General features: G+C 45.9%; 1 long non-coding RNA gene across 1 annotated transcript in view; it reads left to right on the top strand.

Moving 5' to 3' along the window:
* LOC135373605 (uncharacterized) overlaps positions 1 to 649 on the top strand; it is an 81,865-nt gene extending 81,216 nt beyond the window's left edge. The window contains exon 3 of the long non-coding RNA XR_010416508.1: positions 309 to 649. This is a non-coding gene — a long non-coding RNA (uncharacterized LOC135373605). The remainder of the gene's footprint in view (positions 1 to 308) is intronic.
* Positions 650 to 22,807: the final 22,158 nt, after the last annotated feature.

Here is a 22,807-nt window from a genome sequence, read left to right as displayed (position 1 = left end):
GCGCCAAATATATCGGACAGACAGCTACGTCATTTAGAACTCAATTCAATAACCACAGATCTGACGTTGCGAAAAAACCCAATCTACCAGTGCCACGCCATTTCAGTAAACCAGGACACTCAATCACCAATATATATATTTTCATCCTACCGTCAGGATTTCCTTCCAGTGGCTCAAGGAACAGCGCGAATCTTCTCTCATTCATAAATTCCATCGGCAGATAAGCGAAGATCCAGGGATCCTCTCCACTATTCGCAACTTGCATTCCTAATCCACCACAATACAAACGCTCTTTTGTCTCCTTTCAGGCTCATAGGTATTCCCTCGAGGTTCTGCTGCACAGATCCGGTCATTCGTCTTTCACCTGGTCACCAACCTATGTTAGTCATGACGAAAGCGCATGCGCTGCTCTCTTTCCCTTGTACATAACCTCTCCTATATATAAAGCTTGTTCTTGTCACCAAATCCTAGTCCGTCGAAGGCAGCGCTGCCTGCCGAAACGTCGACCCACGTCCCTAAGTGTTAATAAACACCCGTTTGTATTTTCCTGTAAGCTCTTTGTCTTCTTCTGATTTTTCCCGTATATATATGCATATATGCATCTTTACATGTGCCGCTTCCACTTTCCGGAAACTTTAAGCTGCTGGGGCTCAAAGAAGAATATGTATCCATCATGTGCTATTAAGAACATCGCAAATACTGTGTTGGACGCAAGATTCAAGATGTCCAAAAGGCAATCAAGCAACTCTCCAACCAAACATCAAGTATTATTTAGTCCGTGTAACGTTGTAATTTCTCACTGCTAATGTTGTGTAATGTTTGACTACAAATAAAATGTATTTTTGCGTTGCACCTCCTCGGATCTGTCTTTGTTGGGAACAGCGATCCTGCAAAAGGGCGCGAGTTACATACCAGTTGGGCTGGTAGCAGCTAAACTGTGTTATCGAACAAGGACCACTTTGGCCGGTCCCAGTTCAGCAATCAGGTTTGTAACCGGTCCCAGTTTCAAATACAGTGCTGGAGAAAAGTTTACGGAGCACGCTGCGGAGCATTCCTTCCTAACTGACATGCTAGCAGAGAATGGGGGCAGGCGAGGCCAGCGTAAACTATGCGCGCGGTGCTTCTCCTACAACATGGTAGCCCATTTCTCCTTAGTTTAAGTACATCGCATCGGCTCAGTGTGTCTTAACGCGCGGTCGTCGTCACATGTTCGGAAGTTGTCAACAGTACGAGGCCTTATGTGCAAAACTTCGCGTTTTACTGCGAGATTATCGGATAAAAATAATTACCCTGATCGAAAGACAACCAAAACTTCCCGCAGAAACAACAACGGCATTGTTTACAAACGCTTTGGCCGCAGATTCCACGAGCCGCTACCTTTAGGGTAACGTGTATCTTGACGTTTCCTGTGGCGTGCGACCAGGTCCTGTCCAGGATGCACTGCATTCGCCCAGCATGCTTTCGTCTACGGAGCAATACATTGGATGCCACCCCATGTGCTGGTGATGTTATCATGAAATGTGGAACACCTTAGTGAAAGTCGCGAAAACCGAATTACGCTGATCAAGGTAAGGCACAGTAGGGAGTCAGTACAAGTTGTTGTTGATGTTTAAGTGTTACTTCTACAAAACAGGCGTCACTGTTGAGCACTCATTTTCTAGGCTAAATGTATCTCGGCCCGCCGGGTTCAGCGTACATCCCGTTTGCCGTTACTGTTTCTTATGTTGCATTTCGGCTAACTGACCCAGATAGCCCTTTCAAGTTAACTTGGCTAATATTTTACTACTACACTAAAAATAAAAAAAACTTTGAATGACTTCACAACGAAAAACGTGTCACAGACAAGACAGCATAAACGCGTGCAAACTGGTAGATTAGCCCCATAACAAGGTACACCTGGGCTTCAGGAAGCAACACAGTGACGACGACAACATATCCCTATACATGTGGATTTCATTCGCAAGTTTGCCCCCACATCTACACTCTAACGGAAAAGCTTTTTCGGCCAAAAGAGTGGCGACAGTGACATACTATTTTTTAAAAATTATGTTTAACGTCAAGGCCAAAGAAGCACACATGCGTCTACATGCACATGGCTTGCACTTTCCAAGGGTTACCATGAATGTCGTCACCGACAGGGCTTTTATATTTTTTGACTGTATACTGTGCAATAAACAACAGTAAAATAATAAGACGCGGACGACATATTGCAGGAAAGTTAACAAAAACTAATTTATTTAATGGGTAATTTAAAGGGACTATGAAACGATTTTTTTCTTCGTTTCGTTCGAAAGAAGACATTTTTCTGAGTCTAGAACCGAAATTTTACTTTCGTCGCGCGAGCGGATTTCTCGGGAGCGAATTTAAACGGAGCGGCGAAGGGAGGACAGCTGGCGCCGCGCCGTGACGAGCTGCCGAGCGGAGACAGAACGGGTAACTTGACACGACCACGGCCGGCTCAGTAACACGTCATCGTGACGTGTTGCCGAGCCGAAGAATCCCGCCAGGAGCATGCGCCGTAGGATCCCGCGTATGCGTTCATCGTGAGTGGAAATCTCCATGACAGCAGCTTTCGCGCGATCAGCAGATTTCGGCAGTGGCGGCAGCCACAGCGCGAGCTCGCGGCATTACTTGCCATTGTGCAACACCGGTGACGTAACGGGGACCGAAGAGCGGTCCGTACAGTTACACCATCGGCAGGGAAATATGCGCGGGAGAGGAGGAACGCGGAAGATACACTTCCAGCGCGCGCTCCTCGCAGAGTGGAGCGATTTCGTCCGGAAAAATTTGTGGCATATTAGTTTCTCTGCGGGAAGAACAGTTTCCATCGAAAAAAAGTATGGGGTTCGGGAAATTTCATAGTCCCTTTAACACCAATTATAATAGGCTATGAAATGTTTAAAAGAACGTTTCGACAGTGGCACCGTCTTCGTCAGGACAAAAGAGGTACGCATATTGCTTACATTCGGTAAGTGACGTCACAATTGGTGCAAGTATGCCACGTGGCAGTTGTCCGTGAGTCATATTCTGGAACATTCTGCAAGATCAAGTCCGGGTGGTGATGTCATTCTTCTTGGGGAGCCATCTCAGGGTGCGCTGTACTGAGTAGAGATGCCAAGCCCCGGAAAAACACCGGAAAGTTAAGAACAAAAACAGTTTTTTTTTCAGTTTTTTCCTCGTCTCCGGAAAAATTGACCAAAATTTCCCGATGACAAAATTCCAAAATGCAAATTTTCGTGCCTTCGAACCATCCCGCCGACAGTGCCTTAGGTGCCTCTAACGCTAGAGCTCCGTCTGGCTGCTCCAAGCGATCGCCATCGCGTGCACATAATGTCGGAGTTCTGGTCGGTGTGGACGGGTTGTTCCAATTACCTATCGCTGAGTAGACAGCAGTCTCATGGGATGCTCTGCTCTGCATTTATGCCTAGAGGGTGAACACTACTAAAGATCTAGCTCATTGTATGCTGTGGCTTGACCGGCAATGCTTCGACTCAGCGGTAACCGCGTTTGTTTCCATTTTTTCCAAATTTTCGAAAAAAAAAAAAAACCAGAAGAAAACGGTTCTTTTCGGGAGATTCAAGATTTCCGGAAGTTTTGCATCTCTAGTACTGAGGCCGTAGCTCGAAAGAAAAAAAAAGAGGAAAAATAACAGGGAAAAGGAAAGTATATCCCATCCATGCGGCCAGATTCCTTACTGTTGAAAGTACACCGGGACATTTGTTAGTGATGGATTGGAATTTGTGAATGAGGTAAGACTCGCGTTGTTCCCTGCCTCTATCGGAGCTAAAGCTTGATTGAAGAATAAAAAGGGGGACGTCATTTATTGAATGACCAGTCTGTTTGAAATGATGATAAACAGGAAGATTTGGCTTTTTGTTAACGTCCGACCGATGGTTGTTGATTCTGATCCGAAAAGTTGTTTTGGTTTGACCTACGTATTGTGCTTGACACGCGTTGTACTGAATGGCATAAATGACGTTTGATGAATTACAGTCAAAGTCACCATGAATTTTGACGAAGGAACTAGAATTTGTGCTCTTAAGCACGTGGGCACTTTGTACTAGTTTGCATATTTGACATCTGCGGCCATTGCACGGATGGCAGCCTGCAGTCGGACTTGTTGGTCGGTTGACCTTGGAGCTGACTAGATTATCATGGAGGTTTTGCGTGCGTCTGTAGGTAACACTTGGGAGTTCCGGGAAGATTTGGCCCATGCGGTCTGACTGACGAAGAATACTGTGGTGGCGATTAAGTATACTGTTGATGTTCGAAACATTATTATTGCATGTTGAAACGAGGTTAACGGAACCACTGTCTGATTTGCGGTTGCGGTTTTGGAACACAGCTTTGCGATCTGCCCTGCGAGCCTTCCTTATTGGGTCCTGAACTAAATTGGGTGGGAATTGGAGACTCATGAATGTTTCCCTAAGTTGGTTCAAATGTTGGTTGTTAACCTCGTTTTATCATTCAATAATAATGTTTCAAACATCAACAGTATACTTAATCGCCACCACAGTATTCTTCGTCAGTCAGAGCGCATGGGACAAATCTTCCCGGAACCCCCACGTGTTACCTACAGGCGTACGCAAAACCTCCGCGATAATCTAGTCAGCGCCAAGGTCAACAGACCAACAAGTCCGACAGCAGGCTGCCATGCAATGGCCGCAGATGTCAACTATGCAAACTAATGCAAAGTGCCCATATGATTAGGAGCACAAATTCTAGTTTCTTCGTCAAAATTCATGGTGACTTTGACTGTAACTCATCCAACGTCATTTATGCCATTCAGTGCAACGCCTGTCAAGCACAATACGTAGGTCAAAGCAAAACATCCTTTCGGATCAGGTTCAACAACCACCGGTCGGACGTTAACAAAAAGCCAAATCTTCCTGTTTCTCGTCATTTCAAACAGCCTGGTCATTCAATAAATGGCGTCGCCCTTTTTATTCTTCAATCAAACTTGAGCTGCGATAGAGGCAGGGAACAACGCGAGTCTTACCTCATTTACAAATTCCAATCAATCATTAACGAAGATCCCGGTGTACTTTCAACAGTAAGGAATCTGGTGGCCTAGATGGGACGTACGTACTTTCCCTTTTTCCCTGTTATTTTTCCTTTTTTCTTTTAAGCTACGGCTTCAATACAGCTCACCCTGAGTTGGCTCCCAAAGAAGAATGACATCACCACCCGTACTTGACCTTGCGGAATATACCAGAATATACCAGAATATTGCCACGAATCATCATCGCGAAACTTCCAGAGCAGGCACGAAACGGTACATCTCATCCCGGCGCATGCTGAAGAAGAAGCAAGAAGCTTCCAGACACATCGCCTGCTCTCTGGCAAACGCACGTGCTGTTTCTAGACTTTTCGGCGCGACGCTTAAATGCTTGTGCGCTCCAAGCTGGAGCATTAATTCTTTGGACCCAGTTGTGTTCAGAGAGCTATCACTCTTGTGCTTTGCTACCAAGTAGTCTAATAAACCGTTCGCTGTTTATTCGACGACTCGACGACACATTTCGCTTCGTGACGTTTCTGGTGGAGGTGCGGGCATCCCTTGTCCAATGGCCTGGAAGACCAACTGCGACAAAGCAGAAGACAGCTTGGTCTGCCTGCAGAATTCGGTCCATTAGAACCCCCTAAACGCAAGAAGAAGATGACTGCGGAGACCAGTACCCAAGTGGCGCAACCTGTTGCCACGCCCATAGCCCCTGCACGCTTGCCGAAGACATTCAGCGGGGAGTATTACGACGACGTGGACGATTGGGTCGACCACTAGGGACAGTGGACATTGGGTCGACAACTGGAGTGACGACCAGAAGCTCGTCAACGTCTATTTTTCCCTGGAAGGCACCGCGAAGACATGGTTCGAGAACCGGGAGACTTCGCTCACGTCCTGGGACGTCTTCAAAAGCAAACTCCGCGAGGCGTTCGCTTTTCAACAACGAGCTGAACGCGCTGAACATCTGCTCCAGAGACGGATCAAGCTGCCAAACGAAAGCGTTACAGGCTTCGTCGAAGATGTGTTGCGGCTCTTCCGGGGAGCTGACCACAAAGCATCCGGGGAGAAGAAGGTTCAGCGACTCATGAAAGGCGTAAAAGAAGAAATTTTTCGCGCCCTGTCCCGGGATCCACCCGCCACGACCGACGCTTTTCTGGACGAAGGCGTCCGCATTGAGAGGACCCTGCTCTCTCGCGCTACCGTCGACCAACGACACCAGGGCTACGAGGCTTTCTCCACGACCGCTGGCCTCGACGTCGGATCGCTCAGACAGCTGATTCGAGAGGTCCACGCGAAGAAGTACGAGCTCTCCTCTGTCCTGAGAAGGCCCAAGACCCTTTGTCTTCGATCGGTGCGATCATCAAGGACGAGGTTCAGCAGGCAATCCAGACATCGTCAACCGCCAACCTCGACGCCGAAGTACAGAGACCAACCTACGCCGCCGCTCTGAGACAGGTGCCACCTACTCGTCCGTCGTACTACGGAAACCGTTGGACGCCTCCTCGGCCTGTCCAACCTACTCCGAGCGTCCCGCCACACTCTCAGCCGTTTCGCAAAACGGACATTTGGCGGACTCCCGACTTCAGACCGCTCTGCTACCACTGCGGAGAGGCCAACCACGGCTATTGCCGGTGTCCCTACCGACGCCCCCGGCCCCCAGCGCGGTAGTCGCCCCGCCGCAATTGAAGACTATCTACGGCAGCAGAATGCTTCTGCTGGCTCGCGACGCGACCTGTCCCCGAGCGTCCCCCACCGCAGCAGGTCGCCAGGAAGAGCATGTTCACCGTCACCGGCAAGACGACATGTGTGGCGCAGCCCTAACCAGGAAAACTGAAGACTGCAGCTCCGGGAGGTGAAGCTGCGGACCGACGACAAGTTATAATTCCTCCAACTCGACGAAGAGCAACGCAGCACCAACACGACGCTCGGAAAACTACCAATAACCTGAAAATCCTCATCGACGGCCATGAGATGATTGCGTTAATCGATACCGGAGCCGACGACTCTGTTATAAGTGGTAGGTTGGCTAAGAAGCTTCGCAAGGTGCAAACGAAGTGGGATGAGCCTGACATCGGCACTGCTGGTGGACACGTCGTAACACCGACTGGCCGATGCACGGCAGTCATACAAGTGTGTGACATCCAGTACGTCGTCAGCTTTGCCGTCTTGCGGAACTGTCCACGGGATGTAATACTCGGAATGGACTTTCTAGTCGAAAACGAAGCAATCATCGACTTCACAAATGGAGTTATCTCTTTTAAAACGCCGGAAACAGCAGAAGACAAGTGGTGGGCACGAATAACCCCGGAGAAACGCGCAAACACGGACGTAACTGCCGTGAAGACTCAACACGTCAACCTGCCTCCCTTGTCATCAGTCCTTGTGACCGCTACGTGCGACAGAGCACCGACTGGCTGAAGGCAACACGCAACTTCTCCTCGAACGAGGAATTGGGATAGCAAGAGGAATTGCTATCCCGCTACTCGCTACTCCACAAAAATGTAGCGCAATACTAATGCGTCGCTACAAGATTGAAAAAGTTTACGTCATACAGCTACCACTACCAAATAAAAATAACTTAAAGCTCAGCTACGCCGATTTTCGAGTGTTACAGAATGGAATGGTACTCACACGATGTGTTCATAGGGGAACACTGATTATATATGCAAAATAGTTATCCCACACTCCTCGCGGTTTTCCGAAAAAGTGAATTTTTAGTTTCACTGACATCCCGTCTTGTGGCCCGCAAACCCTGTGTCGACGACACATTCGTGGTCTGCCCGCGCTCCGGCTTGGCATGACTTTTGGCTTGGTTTCTTCCGCCAAGCCGGCCAGTTTCTTCTGCCGAGCCGTCTGCTGCGCAGATTCACATTGGGGAAGTCATAAACAGTTCGCTATTAGAGAGCCAGTATATTTCTGGACTTCACTAAACCCACGAGGAACGTGAGTTTTTCTTCCTTCGACTGCAAAGCATTTGCGAGGCCAGTACAGTCTTCCTGGTGTGATTCGTGTTCTGTGCTGCGTGCCGAGAATGCGTGAGAGTTTTGCTCCCGTCTGCAAGAACACTTCAGCATGCAGTTCCAATGTTTCAAACCACAATTTTCCGAAAGGCGAAAGAGAAATCTATTGACTGCAACAATCGGTTACAACTCCGACTGGGTGCCACCTTCGAAAGCAGCGATTTGATCTGTTCATCTGGCTCATACGAATGTTACGGAAGCAATGCGCAACTTGTTTCACAAGAAGCCGAAGATGTCTCGTCCGGGATGCTGTGCCAACCTTATCTGCAGCAGGAGATTGCAGGGGCAGGACTAGGCAGCAGATAAAGGTAAGACGCGTAATGTTAGACAAGTCAGTCATGCGGTGCAAATTGCATCACGTAGAAGAGAAAAATACGCTATCTGTCAGTTACTGCTTCATCCTTTAGAGATTACGCCCCAGTGGGTGTATTCTCAGTACAGATTTGGAATTGCCTTATTTGTTAAATGATTTCGCAGGCATTCTGGTACCACCGAAAAGCTTGCACTCCACGTCTCAACTATCACCGTCTGGGTTTCAAGCTGGAGGCTGTCACCAGTGCCAACCAGTCGCCCCTTCAAAGTTCATCTGTTTTTGTTGACGGAACAGTAACACCTGGTACTTAGACATTTCATTTTCTGATTAATCAAGTGCATTCCATCACTTGTGCTCGATTTATTGTGTTCGTACACCCTTGCTGTTGCTCGCTAGCTTAGAGCAACCATGCCTGAGGTGCCAGCGCTATCAGAGTACATTTAAGCAGTATCATCGTATCATATGCACGGCAGCACATCTTGTGTATTTTGAGTAAGGTATAAATTCACTGTTTGCTCAGCTGTTGTATTTTGGTCACAAATAAGGTGTTCTTCCAGAGCGCTCAAGGGCAGTTCAAGCAGTTTCATGTGTGCAACAGCACGTACTTTTTCTCAGTTTTGACTAAGGTAAATCGAAATCTTTCAGTTGATGTCTTTCGGTCATAAATTATGTTTTTCAAGACATTCAAACAGCATCATGTGTGCAACAGTACATACTTTTTCTCAGGTGAAGTGAGGTAAATCTGTCCGCCGTGGTGTTCTGCCAGTGCAGCAGAAGCTCTTGTTGCATTCAAGTGGTATCATGTATACAAAAACTTGTTTTATGCCTTTCTGTAGCTGCTGTACTAATATTGTGAGTACAGAGACATTCCTGCAGAACATATCGGAGCATCTTGTGTGCTATTGTTTGTATCATCTGCAGCAGTATATTGATAATGTTAATTATTCGATGACTTCAGCTAACATTTACATTCTTACTTCCAGGTAAACCTGTCACGCAGATGCCTTACCCCTTGGTATGCATAGTTCAAGATTGTACCGAAACAATCCACCTATAGCATTATTCTTCAATTGGCAGTGGCATTACTATCACAACACACCACATACTGCATGTCTATGGTGCGTATAGAATGCATCAAACCTATTCTCAGGTACAGGCCAGCTGGTACGCAATTACAACATGAAACAACTGACACAGAGACCGTAAAGTCATGCCTTTTCCTCCGCGCCTCGGGTTTCATGTTATTATCCTCACATGCAGCTCAATTCGCCTGTGCTGTGCAGCATGAGCAGAAGCATATATTGTTTGCGGTCACATGACACGGAAGATAAATACAGTGAAACCTTCCTATGTTGGACACCAGCGGTGCAGCCGAAGCGTCTCCTACTTATAGAGGTGTCCGAGTTACAGAATATGACGGCAACAAAAAATGGAAGAGATCACAGCTGTGAGAAATGTCCCCCTTCTTCAATTTAAGGTCCTTAGTGGTACCTGGTGGTGGTGCCTGGTAGTGGTACCTCTACCCACTCTTCACTGATAATTATTACTGATTTTAGTATATTCAATTCCGTTCAGATTCTACTCAATGGCATTACCTCTGGAGCTTTTTGGAGCAGCAAGGACTTGTCTCTGAAGCGTCAGCCCACTTCTCACAGCTTTGGTGCAGTGCTCGTTCAAAGGCTCTACACAAACTGAAGACAAGTGCTCACATAAAGAATTACAATGTAGACTGACAGCACTTGTTTTTGGACTCTAAAAACTAAAGCAACAAAATGCTGAGACCAGTATAGGGGGAAAAAGGGGGCAAACGTCAAGGCCACTGGCTCATTTTGGGTCTTTTTGGTGCAAAGATGGGCCGATATTGAGGTAATTTGGCCAGGGTTTTGTCCGACTTTGCAGGGAAAACCCTATCCTACTTCCAAGATAGGGAGGTGTCCGACATAGAGAATTTCGTCCCATGTAGTTTCAATGGGAGCCTGCCCGTGCAATGAAATCATGGGGAGTTGTCCGAAGTGGGGAGGTGTCGGGCTTTGGAGGTTTTACTGTACTATAGAGCATTCTACATCATGTAATCTAACAGTTGTTCACGTTTGGATATTTTAACCATGGAATTTACCCTGCATGCACCATACCATGTCCAAACACGAACAACTGCTAGAGAGCAGCATGTACTGTTTCCGTATAGCACTTATGGCTTGCGTCCTGTGATCGGAAACAGTGGTGTCTTTTTTCTGCTATAACCAGTAAACTACAGTAAAGATTTAGAAATACTCTGTCATACCATAAACCACTATGGGAAGTGGCAGTTTGAAAAACTGGAGAAGACTGTCATTAGAATGGGGGACATGTTCTACGGCGAAATTTTTTACAGTGTGTGCTGTACCACGTAATGCACTGCAGGCCTACCACAGTATGGTAACGCTCTGAATACTGATTTGCTCAAAAAAGGAATGTGTGCGTTTCTTGTACTAACTTCCCCTTATGCAAGGTTGTAGAAAAATGTTTTCAGCTAATGGGGAGGGAGAGGACATCATTCTGGAGTCTCGTTGACCTACAATGTGTCGTGTGTGAAGGTCATTTTGAAGAGTGTAGGTGCTACAAGACTCTGTTCCCACATTCTTGGCAGTGTTGACTAATAACCATAATAAAGTAGAGGGTACATTTGTTGCTTCATATATTTGTGTCATGACAAATTATGTAGAGATACATCTGTCTCAACATGCAGGTGACAAAACTGCTTTTTATGCCGAAACTATGACAAATAGTTGTCTGTTCAGCACCACTAATCATGTGCCGGCCTCCATGACATGTCTGTGACATTCCAAAGTGATTAACATGTCCCATAGATGTGTGCAATGCTGAAGATGACTGTGTACCTTCTGTGGATTCTTGATTCAAGAAAAGGACTGTGTGATTTGCTAACAGCGCCTGGCTGTACCTTCACAATTCTACATAAAAATATGTAAAGTCTGCCGAAGGAAACATCATGAAGGTTCATAGCGAAAAATCCTGAGACGAGGGATAGGAAGGGACATACACAATGTCTCAACACAGCGTGTTTATGTCCCTTCTTGTATCTCCTCTTCAGGTCTCGCCATCATGGACACTATCACCAGCTCGCTTGCTGTTGAACCGTTCTTTCAACGATAAGGGTCACTTTCATGGACTGGATGGCAGCCAACATGCTGTCAATAAAAGAATAATCGAAGGAGCTCAATATGATCCTTAGGCTGTGCGTGGTCACTGCTTTCTGACAAATGGTGACTTAGAATTTCAGGACAGTGCCTGTAGTGGTGGTATTCTTGTGTTCTCACCCTTGACGCCCATTGTGTGTCATCGGTCACCTGTAATCTGCTAATATGCACATAGCTAAGACAAGGTATATTTGTATTTCTTTGAATACAGTTTGTACAGCACATTGTTTTTTTACATGTTCTTTGGAAAATATAAATAAAAAATTCTCTACTCTGCAAGTCTCCTGTCAGCTCTACAGAGCAGCTTCGAATTTCACTAGAAGCCACGTGTGAAACCTAGACCAAACTAGTGGTGAAGGTCCATATAGGTCATAGATAGATACTATTATTATTATTAGATCATAGGTCAGGCTTAGGTCCTGGTTGGTAGCAATGCATTTGAATCTTATTAAAAATGGTGCAGGAGGTGACCACATAACTAAATACACCAACTGACTCTCACAAATTTTGTGCTGTTATACTTTTGAAACAACATTAATACGCCGCAGTGGTCTTTTCTCCTTTGTTCCTTTTAACCTAGAAATATTAGGTCTTCGGTATCACCAGCCTTACTTGCTGAGCATGCAGTTATTTACGTTGAGCACTGCAGTTTCATATTTGTTTCTCTGGACAAGCAAGCCCGCTTCCCCATTTTGATAAGAGTTTTTCAGCTTTGACAGGGCATTTGTGGACAACATTTGGACTATTGTGTATTTTGCTATGAAGTGCACCATGCAAGGCAGAGGACACCATCAATCATTTCCACCAAGGTTATTAAATTTGTGATAAAGTACATATACCTTTTGTCAATGACTAATTTGGTGGCAAAGTTACTTGAGTGGCAGTTGTGCAATTTTAAGCACATGTTTAAAAAAATAGGATATGGGAAGTGCTGACTGGTTGAACATGTGGAGTACCTAATATAATAATTGGGGGTTTACGTCGCGAGACAACTGAGTGTGGAATACACAGCACAGTGTAATGTTCCTTATTCTGGCAATGTTAGCATGGTTCAAGAAGTGGGAAATGTTACACTACCCTTAATAACATCTGTTGGGCCCAGCAAACAGGATACACATACCCTGATCTGAAGATGCTATGCCTAACTCAAAAGCAATATGAGATCGACCCGTACGTGTTATTTGCGAAACTATTACGAATGAAATATGACCTGTGTGGTATAGAACAATGCGCACACTCAAGTAAACATGCAAAAAATACGTATAAGGTCTCTCGACCTACATGCCGCGATGCGCTCTACGAGATAAACAACACACTACAAAACTACATCCAACACTTTTTGTGCGGGGCAACTCTAATGAGCACTTTCATATAACCGACGAATGGTTCAACGAATGCAGTTCGAGTGGTCACGATACATTCCTACGTCGTTCATTGCAGTCGCGCTATGATGCTGCACAATATATGTATCTCGTGTAACAAGCCTGGCAATCGCACGATGTGCATGGGCAGAAATACGGCCTTCTTTCTTTGAAGACCAGTCCTTTGCAGGTATATGCTCAAACAATCACCAAGTCTCACGTTGTTGCTCAATCGCTCCCATTCCTGCACTTGTAGTAAAAGCAGCAAACGGGTTGACGTGAATGGCAGCTGAACGGTTGAACTGCGAAGTTCTCGAGCACAGAATCACAATTTCACGCCGAAAATGATGTTGAGGTGAGTTCCCGGTTGTTGTTTCCATCGTTCAATAGTTCTCGGGATTACCTCGGACGAAACGCTCATCGTAGCCGGCAGCCATAACTGGATTTCCTCGCAAACGGGAGAAGACGCCAGGGAAGTCAGAGAAAGCCTCAGCTTTCATCCAATCAGACGCACGATTCTCTATCTACGTAGATGGAGCAGGTTTATCCCATCTACGTCACAAAAATGGCGGCGCCCATGGCTTGTTTTGGTTTCTTTGATGAATTAAGTTCGTAATAGAAGACAAAATTTAGAAACGAAGGTGCGTTTCGGGGGCAGTTGGATGTGCTCGTTCGGAATATCACAACCGTTTCAACACATCGGGAAATCGCGTAGCTGACCTTTAAATACTGGGCCGCTACTTTTCCGCTAGAATACACAATACCGTATATACGCACCGCACTTCTGAATGTGTCAACAAAGGATGCAATATTTATGCAGCATAATTTATGCTATTACTTACAGTCAAGGTATATTATTTCACATTAAGCTTGACCTCGTGATGATGCGCATCAGGACATAATTTAATGCACATGGCACTGTGTGCATTTGTGTACGCAATAATTGAACCTCTGTATGCAATAATGCCATAAGTCGAAAAATCTCAAACCGAGAAAGAGGCCTGATCTGTTTCTCTGTCCCATTGACACACACGCATTTCCCGTTTCTTACTCTCCTGTAGCGGGCAAATAAATTGCAATACGGTCCTAAATTTTCTTTGGCAGGTACATACTGGTATGTAGATGTCATTGCAGCAAAATAGTAAAAAGGGGATAAGTCGACTTATCCCCTTATTGCTTACAGAGGCTCAATTGTCCCCTGTAGAATCTTCGAACAAGGAGACAAACACTGTTTTGTTCGATATACGCGAATCGCTGCTTACTCCCGACCGAATGAACAGTTTTTCGTGTTGTCAACTCATTGAGTCATCGATAAGTATAGCTACCGTGTGGTGAAATGAAAAGGCATAATGTTTGCTCATGCTGTCGCCAGGGAAGAAGAGTATACCGCACCAAAGCAATTAGGACTTACAGGTGTAGGATCCCTGCCACACGACGGCTTCCATTACAAAGCACTTAATTACACTACGTTCAAATATGTTTAATCGCTACCATAACGCTTTTCCAGGGATAATGAGTGCCTGGGGAAGAGTCTATCCGTGTGAGATTGCCTCTTTAAATGAAGCATTACAGAAGAAAAAATTCCCTAAACATCTCCGACCCTGTGAACAGTCAACTGGCTTTAACTTAATAGCCTGAACACAGTCACCAAGTTTACCGGCTGTTGCGTACAACCACCAAAGCTCTTGTTTGGCTCATATAACTTCAGTGTAACAATTAATGTGAGAAAATAACTAGGTGGAGTTAGGGACCCTGTGTAAGATGAGGGAAAAACTCTAAACCGGGCCGAGCATCTTACTTATGTGGGCCCGGCCATTGCTCATAAACATATCTCCGTCAACCCGGCTCAGCCGGGTCAGGAAGCTAATATCACGCAATGCAATACCATTAGGTCATATGATCATGTTTGCGTCATTCCTGTGCACATATTTGCTAACAAAAAAGCGACGGACACTGCATTATGCGTATGATTCGAAACTCTATAGAACGTTATCAAACCCACTTCACTCTGCTCCTGAGTCCTCCCTGCAGTCCTCTTGCACAATCACGTCCTGCAAAGCTTGTTGAGAGGGGTAGCGATTGGAAGGCGTTGGTCGACAACATCGTCTGCCTCCGCAAAAACTTGTACTTTAAAGGTCAGTTATGCCAATATCCTAAATATAGTCGAAACGGTTCGGATATTCTGAAAGCCCACATGCAACTCCCCAAAATGCACCTCCATCGGCAGACTCTTCGTTGACAGCGAATCATAATCGGATCACTACCACCAATCCACATCTTTCACAGTGACTGGGGAGTTTCATAGCGAGGGCTATACTGTACCCCGTAGCTTTAAAGGTCACCTACGCCGATATCCTAAACACTGTAACGGTTATGATATTCTGAAAGCCCACGTCCAATTAAAGAGGAAAAAAACACACATGGGCGCAGCCATGTTTTATATGGCGTAGATGCAGCCGAACGGGCACTGTGACGTGTACGCGCCTTCGTACTTGTCAGTGGATTTCAGATATGGGTTTTCGTGGCTTCACGTGTCTGTGCTTGAAGATGTCGGACAGCCGGGTTGCACTAGCTCCGCGATGAGTAAACAGTGCAGCAGCAACGAACTCATTTGTGAATCAAGCTTTGTGCGATATCGCGGCTGGAGTTCGTGGTTTGTATTTTGTCAGCTCGAACAATTTGTATCAAGTCACGTCTGCGTTAGCCCCTTTGCAGCTCTTGCCCAGTATTCGCTCAGAGATCGAACGGTGTCGGCGAGATGCGGAGAACGGAGAACTACCGTAGTGTGGACGCGTCGTCTGTTTTTACACGTTTATTCCACATTCAGTGCAGTAGATGGAGCATTGAGGAACCGAGCCGTACCGTACCATCGCGGTACAAGTAATCTTCTGCTGAACATACACAAGGATTACCGAAAAGAACCATCAGCTCCGAACATCGGCCCACGTGTTATTCACACTAGAAAGCTGACACTGTCACCTCCTATAGGTCGATCTCGCAGCGAATAGGCCCAATTATCTTACCCGATCTTAGGGAACGGACTGACGTTTCGACAGCCGTTCTAGCAAGAAAATGCCGACAAGGTTTTATTTTTTGCAGGAAAAAAGCATACTATGTATTTAAAGGAACTGTAAAGTGAAAATTGCGCCCCTGCGCCCTGCCCCCTGCCAACTGGGCACAGGGGTCCCACTCCCGGGGCCTTCCACCTCCGTTCGCCTTGTATCGCCAACTGTTCGCCTTGCCGGAGGAAATACGAAACAACCATTCAAATAGCAGAGAAACAACAATTCTTTAGAAAAAATCTTCTCGGAAACAACACCGCAAGCGATGTTGCCCCGACGACCGTTTTACGGGCAACATTACAACAATTTCTTACCGTACGTGCATCTGTCCCTGCGATGCCGACGATCCGTGACCAGCTCGAGGATCCCCGGGAAGTGCCGCAGCACAAATTCGCCGGTGTTTTTTAAGGTAGCAGTGTCATTCTTCAGCGCCCCCTACCACTACACGTGTACGGTATCAGCGGATGATAACCGGTCGGAAGTTAACATATCAACTGAGATCGGCTGCATGGGTCGCGGATAACTCACGGTTTTCAAACCCCCCACACGTGATACCTAAGTAATACACGATGAACGAATGACCGGCTACTAATAACCAATAAACACTACTTTATGCATGACAAGAATTACTGGGGCAATTCATCAAGATATCGAAGAAAAAGTATCCCAAAATACTGTGAGCGCCCTCTGTCTACTCTCCCTCCCAACCAAATCGCATAAGCGAATTGCGTGTAGCGAGTTTTCTGTATGCAAAAAGTTCATTTCCTGCCGAAATTGAACAGAACTTCACCCAACAGCGATGCCATTGTCTACTGTAATGTTTTGGATTGCACCAAGTGGTGCTCTTTCGACAATGGACGTGGTGTCCCTTGAGATTCCAACGGATAAAGCGCGGAAACGAAAGTGGTTGCAAGAACTTGGTCAAAACATTCCGGATCCACGCCGTATTTGCTGAACCCATTTCTCTGACGAGTCGTACGAAATGGTAGCAGTGGACAGTCGAAAACTTCTCAAACGGACCGCAGCCACGACACCAGTTTTTCTCCTTGCGACGTCTGATGATGCGAACGCCAGTGCACACCAGGTACGTATTTATCACTACACAGGAACAATACATATAGGGATATAGCTCATTACAAATTCAGATTGATTTTTGTGATGACTACGTTGCGTAATGTACCAAACGGAACATCCCCCTTCTCCTGGGGAGCCCTGAGCTCTCGCAGGAGAATGTAAGCATGACATAAATTGTGTGCTAGATACTGACCGTATTCTTCATTTATATCAGCGATACAGGCTTCAACCGTCACTGACGAGAAAGTGAAAATCGGAAGTAAAAGCATGCAAACGGCTGATCTACAATCAACATATTTCAACCTTTCTCCGGTGATGATATCAACACCTATTGCCCGTACACCCTCATGTTCACAGATGGGACAAGCGCTTGTTTTGTGTAAATTTCTAACTTCTGCATTTCTTGCAGGTGCATGATACGCTCTAAAAACGGTGACACTTTAGTGACACATGAAGTTGGTGTGACACTTTGGGGCGAGCACAAACTTGGATGTGGAAAGTGTCACAGAACGAATTTAGTACATATACAGTTACCGAAAACGTGTTTATTGTTGTCAGCGAAGTGGTTGATGTGTCATAGGTGATTACTGAAGCCTGGGAGGGCGTTTGACATTGGAGTTGTGACACTTGCCACAGCTGCGGCCGTTGCCAGTGACACATGGTTTGATATTTTCGCTGTTTAAACGCTTCGGATATCTACGTTTTCTCATTCAGCTATCAAAATGGGCAAGTCTTGGCCAGTTCAAGCGAGGACGCGCACGAGGTTTCTCGTGTGCGGTTCCATCTGCTAAAATGGCTTATTTACTAACTCGCTTTTGAGAATACTCTTAGGCCCGGATTCTCGGTTCGCCCTCAGTGTTAAGCGCACGCGAAGGGGCCCTTCTGTCCATGCTTCGTGAATGGACGGAAGGGTCCCTGCGCGTGCACTTAACCCTCAGGGCGGAGCGAGAATCCGGGCCTAAGACGCTGATGTTACTGGAACACCTCGAGGAATCTGTGTGTATGACCCTGCCTGTCATATATGAGATCATACGGTTCACATCGGTGTGCACGGCAGGATGGCGTATCATGTGTGCCCTTCAGTGTATTGTTGCCAAGCAGAAATCACACCTGCGTGTCTGCAGCACGGGCGCGTCTTTCACCAGTGCCATAATTCTTTGACATCCGAAATCGCAAGTTACAGCGATGGAGAGAAGTTTTTTTAGTAGCTCTCGAGAATGAAGACTCTCTTTTTCTTCTTACTTCATTGCGCCGTTTCTTCCGATTACGTTCTGCATTTCGTGTGTCTTCAGTTATCCTCTTTTAATGTGTCGTTATCTAAATTATCTAAACTGACCACCTATGTTTAGTATCTGCAGAGCCCCTATTAGGAAATTTCAGAATGGCGTGGGAGTCGTCAACGCAAGCACAAATGAAACGCTTTTGCTAATTATTCAGTTACCGTGCTTCCCTTTAGGACACCCCTGTATTTCAAGATGCAGTTCGAGCAACGACTGCGATCTTAGACGGGGTTCTACGGATTCACGCACCAGGAGGGTCCTGAACTCCGTGCTTGCCGATTACCTCGCAGTGTACCGATTCTGAAATAAAATGTTTTTCTTTTAACGTGACCCCTAGCATGTGAGCGTGCCTTCCACATACGAGTACATCTGGTGTCAGTGTCTGCTGCATGTTTCACCCATCTCTCAAGTCTATACAGCCACAGTCTGAGGGGCTTTTTGCATGAAAGTCGAACGCCTTGGCTCCTCCCCTGTATGCTTGTGTGGGCTCGTGGGCGCGCACTTAATGCACTACCAATATTGTCGAGATTGGGATTGAGACAATGGGCAATGTCGGGACCACGAGGGCAACGTCACGACTGACGCCGTGGGGCAACGTCCGTCCTGTGCCGACATCATATAAAGAGCCGTCGCAAGGCAAGTTTGGGCAGGGCAAATGTGATGCGCCCCCACTCCCTTCAGAAGCGCCCATTTACACTGCCGAGACCGTATATTGAAATTCTCCTCATTCCTACTTTATTCTGAGCAACCAACATGCCCTTCACGCCCTCTCGCACCCCCGTCGGCTCAAAGCCTCTGTGAGACCGAAAGCCCTTTCACCAGCTGCCACAGAGCGCACGACACGCCGACGGCCAACCACTGTACAGATCGATGTCTTTATCACTGTTGATTTGTTGAAAACGGGAAAGTAAGCCCTATCGCGGCACTTAACACAACTGCATAAGTGCCCCAAAAAGGCGTGCGCCTCCTGTTTTCAGCTAGTCAACAGTGTTAAATGCATTACTCTGCACCATTGTTGGCCTTCGGCATGCTCTGCGGTGAAGCTCCGTTTTTAGATTGTGTGACCTTGCTCGTGACACTTGCTGTGTGAGCTCTCGTGACACATGCTTCGAAAAGCAAAAAGCAACAAAAAACATCTGAAAGTGACACTTGAGCAAAGCGTTACTTTTTTGCAAAAAAGTGACGCTTGCAACCCGTCACAAAAGTGTCACCATTTTTAGACTCTATGACAATATCTTCACCACTGGTGGAACCACAATTGAGCCATTCCGGGAATATGAACACAACACTTTTGAATGGTACATAGCCTGCTGATACAAGTTTCCAGATACTAAATACTCTTCTAATTTGTAGTGTTGTGCCATCTGCTTCACCAGGCCAGAATAATTACATCAAATTCGGAACTCCAGTATCAGAACTGTTTGAGAAATGCAGGACTTACGGTGCATCGCACAAAGTGGGCACAGATGTCCACGTCACGCTTCTCACCGCAAAAGCTGAGTGCCCAAGTGAACACAATTTATCTTGGAAACGTCAGCCAGATGTGAATGAGATAGGTGCAGGGATGATGTTGCTGTCTGGCACAACCCTTTTCAGTGGTGCCAATGCATCCAAGGTGTGAATTCATAGCCTGTTCTGTTTGCACATATTCATATGACACCTTGTAGTATTTGCTGTTGACCAGGTTCTCTGGTTACACGAGTCGATTAATATTCAAGCGATCTCAGCTTCAACACCTACCAGAAAGGTTGCAGCCTCCCTCTCGCGACACACGTAGGATGATTACCGGAACTCGCGGCCGTCTTGCATAGAAAAAAATTGGAAAAGTTTAGCGAATAAGGTAAGTATTTAAAGAGACTGAAACATTCAAATAATTTATTTTACTAAAACAAGCCTCGGAGTGTCCCTAAAAGCTCGAGTCGGGGCAACGTGACAAGGGTGCGACTCTAGCATTCGCAGCCACTACCTTGATGTTGACATGTCCAGCATCTGTTTCTTCTCTGAGGTACACAACGGCGTCGTACGCGTGAATACTTGCACCACAAACGCAGTGTACCGAGCACCTTGACGTCTTTCATTCGGTTAATAATGGTCGAGGTACGGTTATCTGTGTGATGCCTGGTATCCCTGTCATCCATCGCTGTCATTCAAAGACGAAATCCTCCGTCAGTGGGTCGTCCCATCCGAGCCCTTTCTCCCATACTCGTTGGAATGAAACTTTCGCTTTTACAGTGTATGGGGCTAGAAATCACAGAGGGTCGAAAATCTTTGCTGTGGCTTGCAACAATGAACACTTGGTGTCCTTCCTATGAACGAGGAAGGCTTCTGTGTTCCAACAGAGCCCTTGTTGGTTGCTGACAAGGATTCACATCCCCTTCGTGCTCGGGCTTTTATCCAAACTTATGCAGTAACTCTCTGGAGTTTGTTGTCCATTTCCTCAAATTGATTCCGGCGGACCTAATTATATCTCTAGCTCCATCAAAAAGGCGTTCGGCTTCATTGTTCGTAGAGACACTTGTCACCAAATGGTCTACATAGAAACTCTCATCCAACTGCTTGCGTTTGGAAAGCGCGCTTCCTTCTCCTGACCTTGCCTTTTATGAGCTGAAGCGATACGTGATATACCACGGCGAAGTTGTCAAGAATGCGACGGTGCTGCGCTGTTAGAACAATTCACCGGAGCATTCAAGTGTTACGTATTATAAGTTATCAAAAGACCAATCAGCGACAGCCGTGCGCATTGGGTTCCTCTCGAAGGATTGTGTCCGCGAATGTTATCATAGGTTACGCGCGACTCCAGAGGCAATTTGGAATCTCGGCAAGAAATCGTCTGAAGTGAGATGCCCGACAGACAAATTCTGGACGTGCCATGGAGGATCAAGGCAAAAAACGAGAGCAAAAGTAAGTCGAGGTTCAGATACAAAAATAGGAAGCTTCAAGAATCGATTGTACAGCTGTCCTACTGCGCTTCCTCTGATATAGCCACGATTAACAACACAGCAGTATGGATGATCTAACTTGTGAATTACCACAGCTGCACGCTGAAGGCAGGGTCTGGCTTGCATCTGATGCATGAAGAAATTGCTGACACGTTTGTTGCAGTCCAGCTGCCACCAACAGGTATGACAGTGTGATGTTATAATTTGAGCCTTCACTTGTATTCCACTTTTCATGGAAGTTCTCATGCAGACATCCTGGCACCACTCTTAAATCTGCCCTCAACATTACAACCTCGGCTTTCAGGGTGGAAAACAAAGGTCGCCATTCCGATTAACTGCTAATTTCCAGTTCAAGCACTGTTGCTGTCCAAACACTGGTTCCTGTGTATGGGGTGGTGCAAGCTTCACAACAGATATAGAAGGTACGTTACATTAGTTCGGTTAATTTGACTTTTGCACATTTTTGTTACTGTTGGACATACAATCCTTTCTGACACGCACAAGCTGATGTCATCTCCGATAGCGTTTTGGAATTTTCACTGTTATCAACGTTCATTGAGGCAGGTGCGTTTACTATCTGTGAATGTTTAATTGAAGAATAGCACAGAATTCATGTTAACGTTGTCTACTCTTATCTGTGTTCTGATAACTAAGAAAAATGGGAACTATTTATTTGTCACAACTTCACACTAGATAGTTGTACTGGATTGGCATGTAAGCTAAGATACCTGCATTCTGCAATACTTGTGTTGCACTTGGTGCATTACTGTGAGCAATGCCACATTCATATATTCTTAGTGGGTGCTGTTCATTAGCAAAAATACCTGAACAGTGCTGTGTAGTCTTTTTATCCAAAGTCCATAATCTTACTGCAAAATCATAGAACGTGGGAGAGCAATGTGCAAGTATCCCGCGATAGAGATGATTCACAACAGAAAGCAACTGTTGAGACTATCTAAATTTTAATGAGACGAGACTTTTGTGCAGAAGGCTGCACTTCTTCAGGTCTAACATGAAGTTACAAAATCACAGATTATATAAGACATATTGTAAGGTAGAGATCGGGGGTTGGTACAAGCATATGTAATAAAAAGGGGGTACAACTCCATCAGTTTCAAGCCGGCAAGGGAGAAGTTGACAGAGCACTAACACTCTTTCCCGATGCATTGCGTCTCCCGTGAATGCATTTCGTGCCAAACACTCACCTGGCCACCGTGGTCATTCATGTATTATGCTACACAACTCATCCCTTTTGTTCGAAACTGATGGAGTTGTACCCACTTTTTGTTTTATTAGATATGTTTGTATTTTTATTTGTGTGTTTGTACAAACCCTAGCTCTTCTTGCTCACTACCTTACAACATTTGTTGTGTATTCTTTTTTTTTTTTTTGTAACTTGATGTTAGACCTGAAGAAGTGCAGCCTCCTGCGTGAAGATCTCGTCTGATTAAAATTTAGATGCTCTCAACCGTCTTCTCTCTGTTGTGCAAAATTATTATAAAGTAAACATGACTACGCATTCCTTGTCATTCAATCCTTTTTATTTTTTTCGCAGTGGTAAG

This window comes from Ornithodoros turicata, unplaced genomic scaffold (genome assembly GCF_037126465.1).
Source record: "Ornithodoros turicata isolate Travis unplaced genomic scaffold, ASM3712646v1 Chromosome26, whole genome shotgun sequence".
NCBI classification, from domain to species: Eukaryota; Metazoa; Arthropoda; class Arachnida; order Ixodida; family Argasidae; genus Ornithodoros; species Ornithodoros turicata.
The sequence above is the reverse complement of the archived record's forward strand: the minus strand, read 5'-3'. Positions and strand labels throughout refer to the sequence as shown.